Below are 10,335 nucleotides of genomic sequence, written 5' to 3' on the forward strand. Positions count from 1 at the left end.
TCTTGGGCGTGACAAGTTGGTATCAGAGCAAGGACCGACCTAGGAGCCCCCTTGATTGATCGAACTTGGTCGAGTCGAGTCTAGTGAAAAACTATTTGAGTCTTAGTTATATATCGGAGAGTAGGATTCTTTTTTCTCCTCTTCTATGCTTTGGTGAGGAATCTTGACGTAATATTTTAATTCTACTCCTCTTCTCACTCAAAATTTTTTAGGATCACGCGGATATTCTTGGAATCTATATGATGCCGATGTGATGGAGTTCTGTCTTGGTGCCTCCTGTCTGACTTGATCTTCTTCCGGGGAGTTGAGCTCCAGGGGATTCTTGAGCACATCGTTATCATTCAGATTTCTTAGTATCTCAGGACGAAGGATGTTCGTAATTGCTTCAATACTAGTAGTGGCGAGATAACCCCGATGTCCCCAGTACTGGTGCAGATTGTTCGGGAGTACTGCCATACTTTGTATCGTTGTGATCACGAGGGTCTGTTGTACATGAAGGTCCGAGATTCTGGTCGTGTGTTGACGGATGTGATACAGGTGACGGGTTAGTATAGGAGTTGTGTGTTATTACTCCTTGTATCCGTGTACCAGATTGCATGACCAGATATTTCGGGAATTCATAGGTGGGAATTCAAGTAGTTGCTTATAGGACAATCTTCCAACAAATGCATGATGTTAGGTTGGGGTTCGACATCTAGTGAATTCGTTTGTTCACGGTCGACTTACAACGGTACACGTTGTGTCTTAAAGAGTCCTTGTAGCTTGCTACGACTCGGGGACGCTTCGTATGTCAGGTGCACTGCCTTGCACTTGATGGCTAGTGTAAATCGAGCCCGTGCGATCCTGTCCACAAAAATATCGGACGAAATCTTTCTCATGAGTTTGTTCTGGCTTCTTTCATAAGCCTCATCCTTTGTTTTGATTGAATATGGTAATTCAAGTTGCTTCGATGTCAAGTGGTGATTTCAGATCTTTCCTAATCTGTGTTCTCATATTTTTATGGGAATGCAAATTCTTGCTCAACCGGAGTCGCCATATCAATTCTTTTTCAACCGATGTGTTTCTCTCCAAGTGAATTCAACCCTCTCCAATTTGCAAGATCTTTCTCTCGTTTATTCCGGAGTTCATCTCATCTAGCCCAAGCTGTCTTTGTTTTTCCCCACCCTCCCGCCCTTTTCTCAGTGGTTCAATTTCCATCCAAGAGCTTCTTTTCATTGTGCTTCCGCTATGTGTTCTTTTCTCTCTTATCCGGTGATTCGTTGTGAAGATCCTCAGGAGCTTCGTGTTCATCTTTGTTCATCCTGTATTCCTTATCGGTGAATTTAATTCGGCTATCCGTGTTCATCATATCCTAATTATCCTTGTAATTCTTTTTCATGTTGGAGATTCTTTCAGGATATCTTGGTTATTCATTCCTCTCTTTTCATCCGGAGTGCTGAAGATATCTCTGAGTTTTGAGTTTTCAATTCTTTTAATTATTTCGAGGTTCTCAACCTCATCTAGTTTTCATTTGTACCGGTGCAATATCTCTCGTCTAGTAATCTTTTCTAACGGTGGTTTCTTTGAGTGGGCCCATAACCCACAGGTTTTCCCAGGATCTTACCTGGCTCTTTAATCTTTTCCGGAGATCCTTAATTCTTTTCAACTATGACGTAAGTATCATTTTCATCAGTTGTTGGGGATATTGCCTGTTAAGTGACCCGCCGAATATGGGCCGGGTTACAGTTAAGGTGATTCATCCTTTAGGGCTAGTTGGGCCTCAGCCTGGGCGGTTCAAAGTCGCAGGATGGTTATGATTTATGGAAGGACTCTGGGTTTTTGTAAGACGGTGACTTAGAGACCGCGGTGGTCACGATTTGTAAAAAGGAAGGGACTCTTGTAAACCCTAAGGCTTCGACCTGTATATATATATAAAGGCGAGTCTGGAGGGGGAGAGGTCAGGTCAGAAATCATCGAGTGCTAGGTTTAGGCGAGTTACGCCTTCCTTGTAATCGAATTCATATCAATACACACAAAAGCAGGACGTAGGCTATTACCTCTTCTCGAGGGGCCGAACCTGGGTAAATCGCCGTGTCTCTCCCGCTTAACCCCTTTGAGTCGCCACCAAGGTGCGATGGCTCCAGTACTAAGTCCTTTCACGAGGACATCTACCGTGACAAAACCACGACAGTTGGCGCCCACCGTGGGGCATGCGCACGGTGGAGTTGAGTTCTCAAAGGGAGCCCTACCAGGGTCTGGGAGTTATGCGGCGGCGCTCATGACTTGGAGCCGACGCGGCATCGCCTACATCGACAACCGGCGATGGGGACCTGAAGCAAATTCTCTCGAATCAGGCTACAGGGTCCCCTTCGGCAAGATCAACGTCTTCATCGGCATGATCGGGTCATCTGTTCCTGAGCCGGACATCTCCTCCGACATCGTCGAGCCGGCCAGGTACGTTCATCCAGTCGTAACACGGAATCTGACCCGCCCGATCTTTGTGGGCTTCACGCAGGGGTCGGAGGAGCCAGAGCACGCGGCGGCTCAGGAGGTTACCCCCATCAACTCTGACGACGAGTCATCCATGGGCGATTCCGATTCCATCCAGTCCCTCCACGGAGACGGTCTCGGGGGCTTGTCATTGGCCATGGATCTGGAAATCCTCGATCGAACCCGCCGCCAGATCGCCATCTACATGGCCGGGGCGACTCAACCCGCACAGAATCCCGGCGGAGGCGATGGAACCGGCGGGATGTCCAGAAGTGCGTCAGCAGTCCTGGTGGATTTAGCGGCAGAAATCACAAGACTAATGTCAACCCCCCTCACGCCTGAGAACCAAGAAGAGATAAATGCGGAGTTAGCAAAACTGAGGGAGGCGGTGGCAAAGGCCCATCAGGATGCTGAGACGGAGTCTGCTAGGATGGAAACTCGACAAGCCCAGATTACGGCCGAAAGGATGCGGTTGAACACCGACAATTGGCGGCTTGAAAGACAGCAGCGCGCATCCGACGCCGTCCATCAGCGGAGGCACCAGGGACGCCTGCCCCATGATCTTAATCCAACTCGCCTGTTCGACACTCCCCAAACACCCGGGATGGGAGCCGCTCCAGCAGGAGGGCTCGGCCGCCCTCCTAACCCGCCAATTCAGACGACTGAGGGTCAAATTCCTCGTTTCCGTACCCCTCGAGGCCACTTCTCTAACCCGGTGGATAACGTGCTTGCCGCAACTCGCCATCTGGAGTCTCTCCCGATCCACGGCAACACCCCAGCTGAGATCGAAGCAAGGAACGCCATCGAGATGTTGAAAACGGCGGTGGTCCAAAACGCGCAGTTCTCGCACAGCCCCGAGCGATTGCACTCCACCCCCCAGGCGAGCTATACCAGGGGTTGGCCGGAGGATCAGCCAGCCGTAAACAGCGCCCCGCGACACCTCCCGCAGGACAACCCGCCCGAGCGGGACCCGCCGGGCAAAGGTCCACCCAACATTCAAGAGGCTCAGACTCATCCGGCGGGGACCGGAGGGCGAGTTGGGGTGCCCTGTTTGTCCCTAGCCCTTTGAAACGAGAGAATGCCCAAGGATTTCAAAGGACCGAGAAAGGTGCCTAATTACACACCAGATCTCGAACCAACATCTTGGATCGAGGGCTATGAGATCGCCATGGACATGCTCGACGTGAACGAGGTGGTTTGCGCCAGATATTTCACCATGATGCTCGAGGGATCGGCACACACTTGGCTGAAAAATTTACCCCCCAATTCTATCCAGTCCTGGGCCGAGTTGAAGGAGCGTTTCATCAAAAACTTCCGGGGAACCTGTAAACGGCCGATGACAATCGTCGACTTGCAGCACTGCGTGCAACGCCCGGATGAGTCGGCGCATCATTGGTCGTGGCGAGTCACGGAAATTATCCATTCATCGGATGGCATCACGGCAGCGCAAGCTGTGCTTATCGTCGAGCACAACTGCCACTACGAACCGCTGGTCCAGAAACTGGGGCGACTCAAACGGAAAGTTCAGGATATGGGCGAGCTGATGGATACCCTCACTAGGTACGCCGAAGCCGATGATACCAAGGATCCCGGCGAGGATGGTAAGGGTAACTCGCCCAAGAAGGGCGATTCAACGAATAAGCATACCCGCCTCCAAGGCCGCAACCGTCATAACCAGGGGACCAACGGCAAGCGTAGGCCGCATGAGGAGCCCTCGGATCTGGTTGCCAACACCAACGCCAATGACGGCAAAAAGAAGAATCGAGGCTTCAGTGGGAAAAGACCGCGTAACTACGAAGAGCTGCTCAAAGGCCCTTGCCCGCACCACGCCACGGCCGACGGCCCGACGGGCCACTCCTGGGAGAACTGCTTCGTGATGCGGGAATTTCGGGCCGAGGCAATCAAGAAGAGCCAGAGCGAAGACCCGAACCGTCGCCAAGACCAACTCGCCGTGCCCAACCAAAGGCACAACCCCTTCGGCGGTTTTCCCGAACAAGAGGCTCAGGGTGGGGGGGGGGCGCAGCCAGGCGGCGGCCAGTACCCGGTGCACCACCACCGGCGGTACAACCCGCCGGGAGTTTTCCAGCAGCCGCCCCCACAGGGGGCTCCGCAGGACCAGGATGACCATGGAGGCTTCCGCAACAATCCTAAACAGCTAAGTAATGGGCAATATCATGTTTTCACCACTAATGCTTGCAGACGTGATAAAAAGGTAAATCACCGGGTGTACAACGTAATTGAGCCGGCAGTTCCCAGATATCTCCACTGGTCCGAACAGACCATAACATGGAGTAGAGAGGATCACCCGCCGAGAATAGATAACCCGGGCGACCTGGCCTTGGTCGTGGCTCCCCAAGTGGCGGGTTACACTCTATCGAAAGTACTAATGGATGGCGGCAGCAGCATTAATATCCTATACTTCGACACCTTCCGGAGGATGAATCTATTAGAGAAAGACTTGATGCCTTCAACCACGGTCTTCCACGGCATCGTCCCGGGCAAATCGGCTTATCCGATTGGCCGGGTCAGGCTCTCAGTAGCGTTTGGAACTGCACAGAACTACAGGTCGGAGTCTCTGGTCTTCGAGGTGGTCAAATTAAAAAGCCCGTACCATGCGCTGTTCGGGCGACCGGCTTACGCTCGCTTCGTGGCCCGCCCGTGCTACGTCTACCTCAAGCTCAAAATGCCTGGTCCTAAAGGGCCCATCACGGTCGACGGAGATAGAAGAATTGCAAAGGAGTGTGAGGAAGGAGACGCGGCCTATGCGGAAGTCGCCTGCGCGGCGGAAGAGCTCAAAAACCACCAGGCCAATGTTGACCCGGCAGACATGTCACCACTCAAGAAACCGACTACAGATTCCGAGTCGCCCCTCAAGTTTAAACCAACGGATGACACGAAGACAGTCGACTTCGTCCCTGGCGATTCATCCAAGCAGTTTACCATTGGAACGGGTCTGGACCCCAAATAGGAAAGCGCGCTCATCGAATTCATCCGTGAGAATAGGGACATCTTCGCATGGAAACCCTCTGACATGCCGGGTGTACCGAGAGAATTCGCTGAGCACCATCTTAATATTGACCCAAAATGCAAACCTGTCCAACAATACCTTCGCAGGTTTAACGAGGAGCGACGGAAGGCGATTGGAGAGGAAGTCGCCCGTCTTTTAGCCGCCGGGTTCATCGTGGAAGTCTTTCACCCCAAATGCCTAGCTAACCCGGTGTTAGTACTCAAGAAGAATGTCACGTTCCGTATGTGTATTGACTATACGGACCTCAACAGAGCTTGCCCCAAGGATCCTTTCGCTCTTCCCTGCATCGACCAAATCATTGACTCGGTGGCGGGATGCGAACGATTGTGCTTTTTGGACGCTTATTCAGGTTATCATCAGATCAAAATGGCTGTGGAAGATCAAGAGAAGACTGCTTTCATAACCCCCTTCGGGGCCTTTTGCTATGTGTCCATGCCGTTCGGGCTCAAGAGCGCAGGAGCGACTTACCAACGCTGCATCCAGAATTGTCTTCATAGCCAAATTGGCTGCAACGTCCATGCTTATGTTGACGACATTGTGATCAAGACCCGCCGGGAGGAGACACTTCTGGAAGACCTTAAGGAAACCTTTGATAATTTACGGGTATATCAGATGAAGCTAAATCCTACCAAGTGCGTTTTCGGCGTGCCTGCGGGAAAACTACTGGGTTTTTTGGTATCGGAGCGCGGCATCGAGGCTAACCCGGACAAAATTGAAGCGGTTACTTCCCTTGGCAAGCCGACGAATGTTAACCAAGTTCAGCGATTGGCGGGTCGCATTGCGGCTCTCAGTCGTTTTGTGAGTCGCCTCGGAGAAAAGGCGATTCCTCTTTATCAATTGTTGAGGAAGTCTGACCGATTCGTGTGGACAGAGGAGGCTGACGAGGCACTTCAGGCCTTGAAACATCAATTGGTTAACCCGCCGGTCCTGGCGGCCCCGACTGAAAAGGAGCCTATGCTCCTGTATATCGCCGCGAATTCCAAAGCGGTCAGCGTGGCTGTGGTCGTCGAAAGAAAGGAGGAAGGAAAGGAATACCCGGTACAACGCCCGGTGTACTTTATCAGTGAGGTGTTAACTCTTTCCAAACAGCGATACCCACATTGGCAGAAACTGGTCTATGGGGTGTTCATGGCGAGTCGAAAGCTTAAACACTATTTCCAAGAACACCCGATCACCGTGGTCAGTTCCGCGCCCCTCGGCGACGTCATCCAAAACCGCGAGGCAACAGGGAGAATCGCCAAGTGGGCAATAGAACTTGGGTCACATCACATACAGTATACCCCCCGCACGGCCATCAAGTCCCAGGCACTAGTTGATTTTGTCAATGATTGGACGGAGCTTCAGGCTCCGGAAGATCGGCCTGACCTTACCTATTGGACTATTTATTTTGATGGATCCAGGCAGTTGGAGGGCTCAGGGGCGGGTGTGGTGTTGATATCCCCTCAAGGAGATAAGTTCTGCTATGTCCTCCGGCTCATGTTCCCTTGTACAAATAATGCAGCAGAGTATGAAGCTCTGCTTCACGGTTTGCGACTAGCAAAAGAGATGAACCTAACCCGAGTCAGATGTTTTGGGGACTCAGATTTGGTGGCGCAACAGGTTTCGGGCACCTGGGACTCTCGAGATCCTATGATGGCGGCTTACAGGCGAGCCGTATCTGACGTGGCGGGCTATTTTCATGGGTACCAGGTTGATCATGTTGATCGGCGACTCAACGAAGCAGCTGATGCCCTCTCGCGACTCGGCTCACAGAGAAAACCGGCCCCCCCTAATGTCTTCTTGGATGTCCTGCATAAACCATCCGTAACTGTATCCACGGAGGAGGAATTGGCGATACCAGATCCCGAGTCTCAGCTTGTGGCGGCTCTCCATGTCGCTCCGGATTGGGCTCTTCCTTATCTAGCTTATCTTACTCGTGGCGAGTTACCCACTGACGAAGTTTTGGCTCGCCAGATTGTTCGGCGTAGCAAGTCCATGGTCATCATTAATGGCGAGCTATATAAACGAAGTGCTTCAGGGGTCTTTCAGCGGTGCGTTTCCTCCGAGGAAGGATGCATAATCCTAAATGACATCCATTCTGGAGACTGCGGACATCACGCCGGGTCACGTTCTTTGGTATCAAAAGCCTTTCGACACGGTTTCTTCTGGTTGACGGCTCACGCAGATGCAGAAGATATAGTACGGCGGTGTGAGGGGTGCCAACGATATGGGAGACAGGCTCATGTGCCGGCTCAAGAGTTGAGGATGATCCCCATTACTTGGCCTTTCGCGGTCTGGGGGCTGGACATGGTCGGTCCCTTTAAGATGTCCCCCAACAAGAAAACTCACTTATTGGTGGCGGTTGATAAATTCACTAAATGGATTGAGGCGGAGCCTGTTGGGACTTGCGATGCGGAGACTGCGGTAAAATTTCTGAAGAAGCTGATTTTCCGTTTTGGATATCCACACAGTATCATCACGGACAATGGTACTAACTTGTCCCAAGGAGCGATGCTGGATTTCTGTCGCCGTGAACATATCCGGCTTGATATCTCTGAAGTTGCTCACCCGCAGTCAAACGGACAGGCCGAGCGGGCGAATCAGGAAGTTTTGCGAGGGATCAAACCTCGGCTCATAATTCCCCTGGAAAGAACTCCAGGATGTTGGGTGGAGGAGTTACCTTCGGTATTATGGAGTATCCGGACCACCCCGAATCGGTCCACGGGGTTCACCCCTTTCTTCTTGGTCCATGGTGCAGAGGCCGTCCTCCCTACCGACATAAGGCATGATTCTCTTAGAGTCGCCGCATATGTGGAGCGAGACAACGAGCTGGCGCGTCAGGACTCTTTGGATGCCTTGGAAGAGGCACGTGACTTAGCAGCGGCTCGTTCGGCGATCTATCAGCAAGATCTGCGGCGTTATCATAGTCGCCGGGTGAAGAGTCGGACCTTCCAGGAAGGCGATTTGGTGCTTCGACTGATACAAGATCGGGCAGGCATGCACAAGCTTTCGCCCCCTTGGGAGGGACCTTTCGTTGTCAGCAAGAACCTCCGCAATGGTTCTTACTACTTGATGGATCTTCAGCCTGATCGACCGACTACGGGGGCTGAGTCAACTCGCCCTTGGTATATTGCCCATTTGCGGCCTTTTTACACTTGAGTTCTTAAAACTCCATGCTTTGTAAGTTTTTCAGTTTTTTCATTATGGAAGAATATAATGTTTCCCTGACTCGGGGGCTTCTTCTTTAAGAAAAAGAGAGAGCAATTTCATGATATCCCGTTGCGACCTTATGAGCCGACAGAACATGCATTAAGGGTGGGTGCACGAGCTTTCTGACTCGCCTCCTCCTGTCGCGACCATATGAGCCGACGAAACCTGCATTAAGGGTGGGTGCACGAGCTTTCTGACTCACCTCCCCCTGTCGCGACCGTATGAGCCGACGAAACCTGCATTAAGGGTGGGTGCACGAGCTTTCTGACTCGCCTCCCCCTGTCGCGACCGTATGAGCCGACGAAACCTGCATTAAGGGTGGGTGCACGAGCTTTCTGACTCGCCTCCCCCTGTCGCGACCGTATGAGCCGACGAAACTTGCATTAAGGGTGGGTGCACGAGCTTTCTGACTCGCCTCCCCCTGTCGCGACCGTATGAGCCGACAAAATTATTCGTGTTATGATTTGACCTTCGAGATTTTAATCCTCACTGCTTATTCGTTGAAACTGTTTGTAGTTCTTTTATTTTCACAGATATGTGCTCAAGGTTTTCATCCTTGGCGGATTGAGCATTTCAGGCGATTCTGATAAGGATTAACAAAATATTTTAAACCGCCTCAAAGGCGGTATAAGGGTTTTTTTGCAGAAGATGTCATCAAAAGATAGTACTGACTATTACATGGCTCTTGGGCCAAATTCAAGGAAAATCTATTCCGCTAAGTCCCGACGTGAGCTCTGACCAGCTTCGATTTGTAAATTGCCCAAGACCCAATTGCATCTGGACAAAGAGGCAAAATCGTCTTCATCGGTCAAGATTGATGCCAGGTCTGTTTCCCAGTCAAAGGGATTCTTGGGTCGCCGAGGGATAAGGTTGGTCACCACGAAGGTTGGCGGGCTGATTTTCTTATTCTTGTCATCGTAAGCCGCCTGATATTTTGTCAAGTCAAGGCTGGCGGCGAGTTGAGTCGCGGCCAGTCGAGAATCCTTGACAACCTTCTGGTAGTCTTCTGCCACGAACTCCGAGCCGTCATCTTTAAGCTGAGGGAAGCCGACAGCTACTTCTTCCAAATTAATTTCTGGAGCATATGCCAGGCAGCGACTCAGAGCCGTCAGGACACCCTTCCGGGCGGCTGATCGGGTTAACTCGCCGATCTGGGGAGGCAGTGTGGATAGATATCCAAGCACCTTCTTGATGGAAGTTATGGGCTCCTTTGCACCTATCAGAGCTTTGACGGTCAGCACACTGCCTGTGTACAGTTGTTCCGTCAGTGTATAGATCGCCTTCAGCATCAACACGCTGTCATCTTGCAGATTGGCGACTCTCGAGCCTGTGATTAAATAACCGGTAAGTTAAACATTAAGGAATTTGCCCAAGGAAGAGGATAAGATTGGAAAGTTAGGTAAAGCTTACCAAAGATGGCTTGTGTCATGTTGGAAATATGGCGCTTTAAGCCGGATAGCTCCTGCTGCACAGTTGCCAGCTTTGCTTCTGCTTTTTCGGCTCTCGTCAAAACCGCGCTATGGTCAGCCTGAGTTCTTTTTAACCCGGCTTTGAGCTTTTCCAGTTCAACTAGAGCCAACTTATATTTTTCTTCCGACTCAGTTCGGGCATCTTGTTGGTCAGGCAAGTTTTTCCTAAAGTCGCCCAGG

Source organism: Hordeum vulgare, chromosome 3H, assembly GCF_904849725.1.
Source record: "Hordeum vulgare subsp. vulgare chromosome 3H, MorexV3_pseudomolecules_assembly, whole genome shotgun sequence".
NCBI lineage: Eukaryota > Viridiplantae > Streptophyta > Magnoliopsida > Poales > Poaceae > Hordeum > Hordeum vulgare.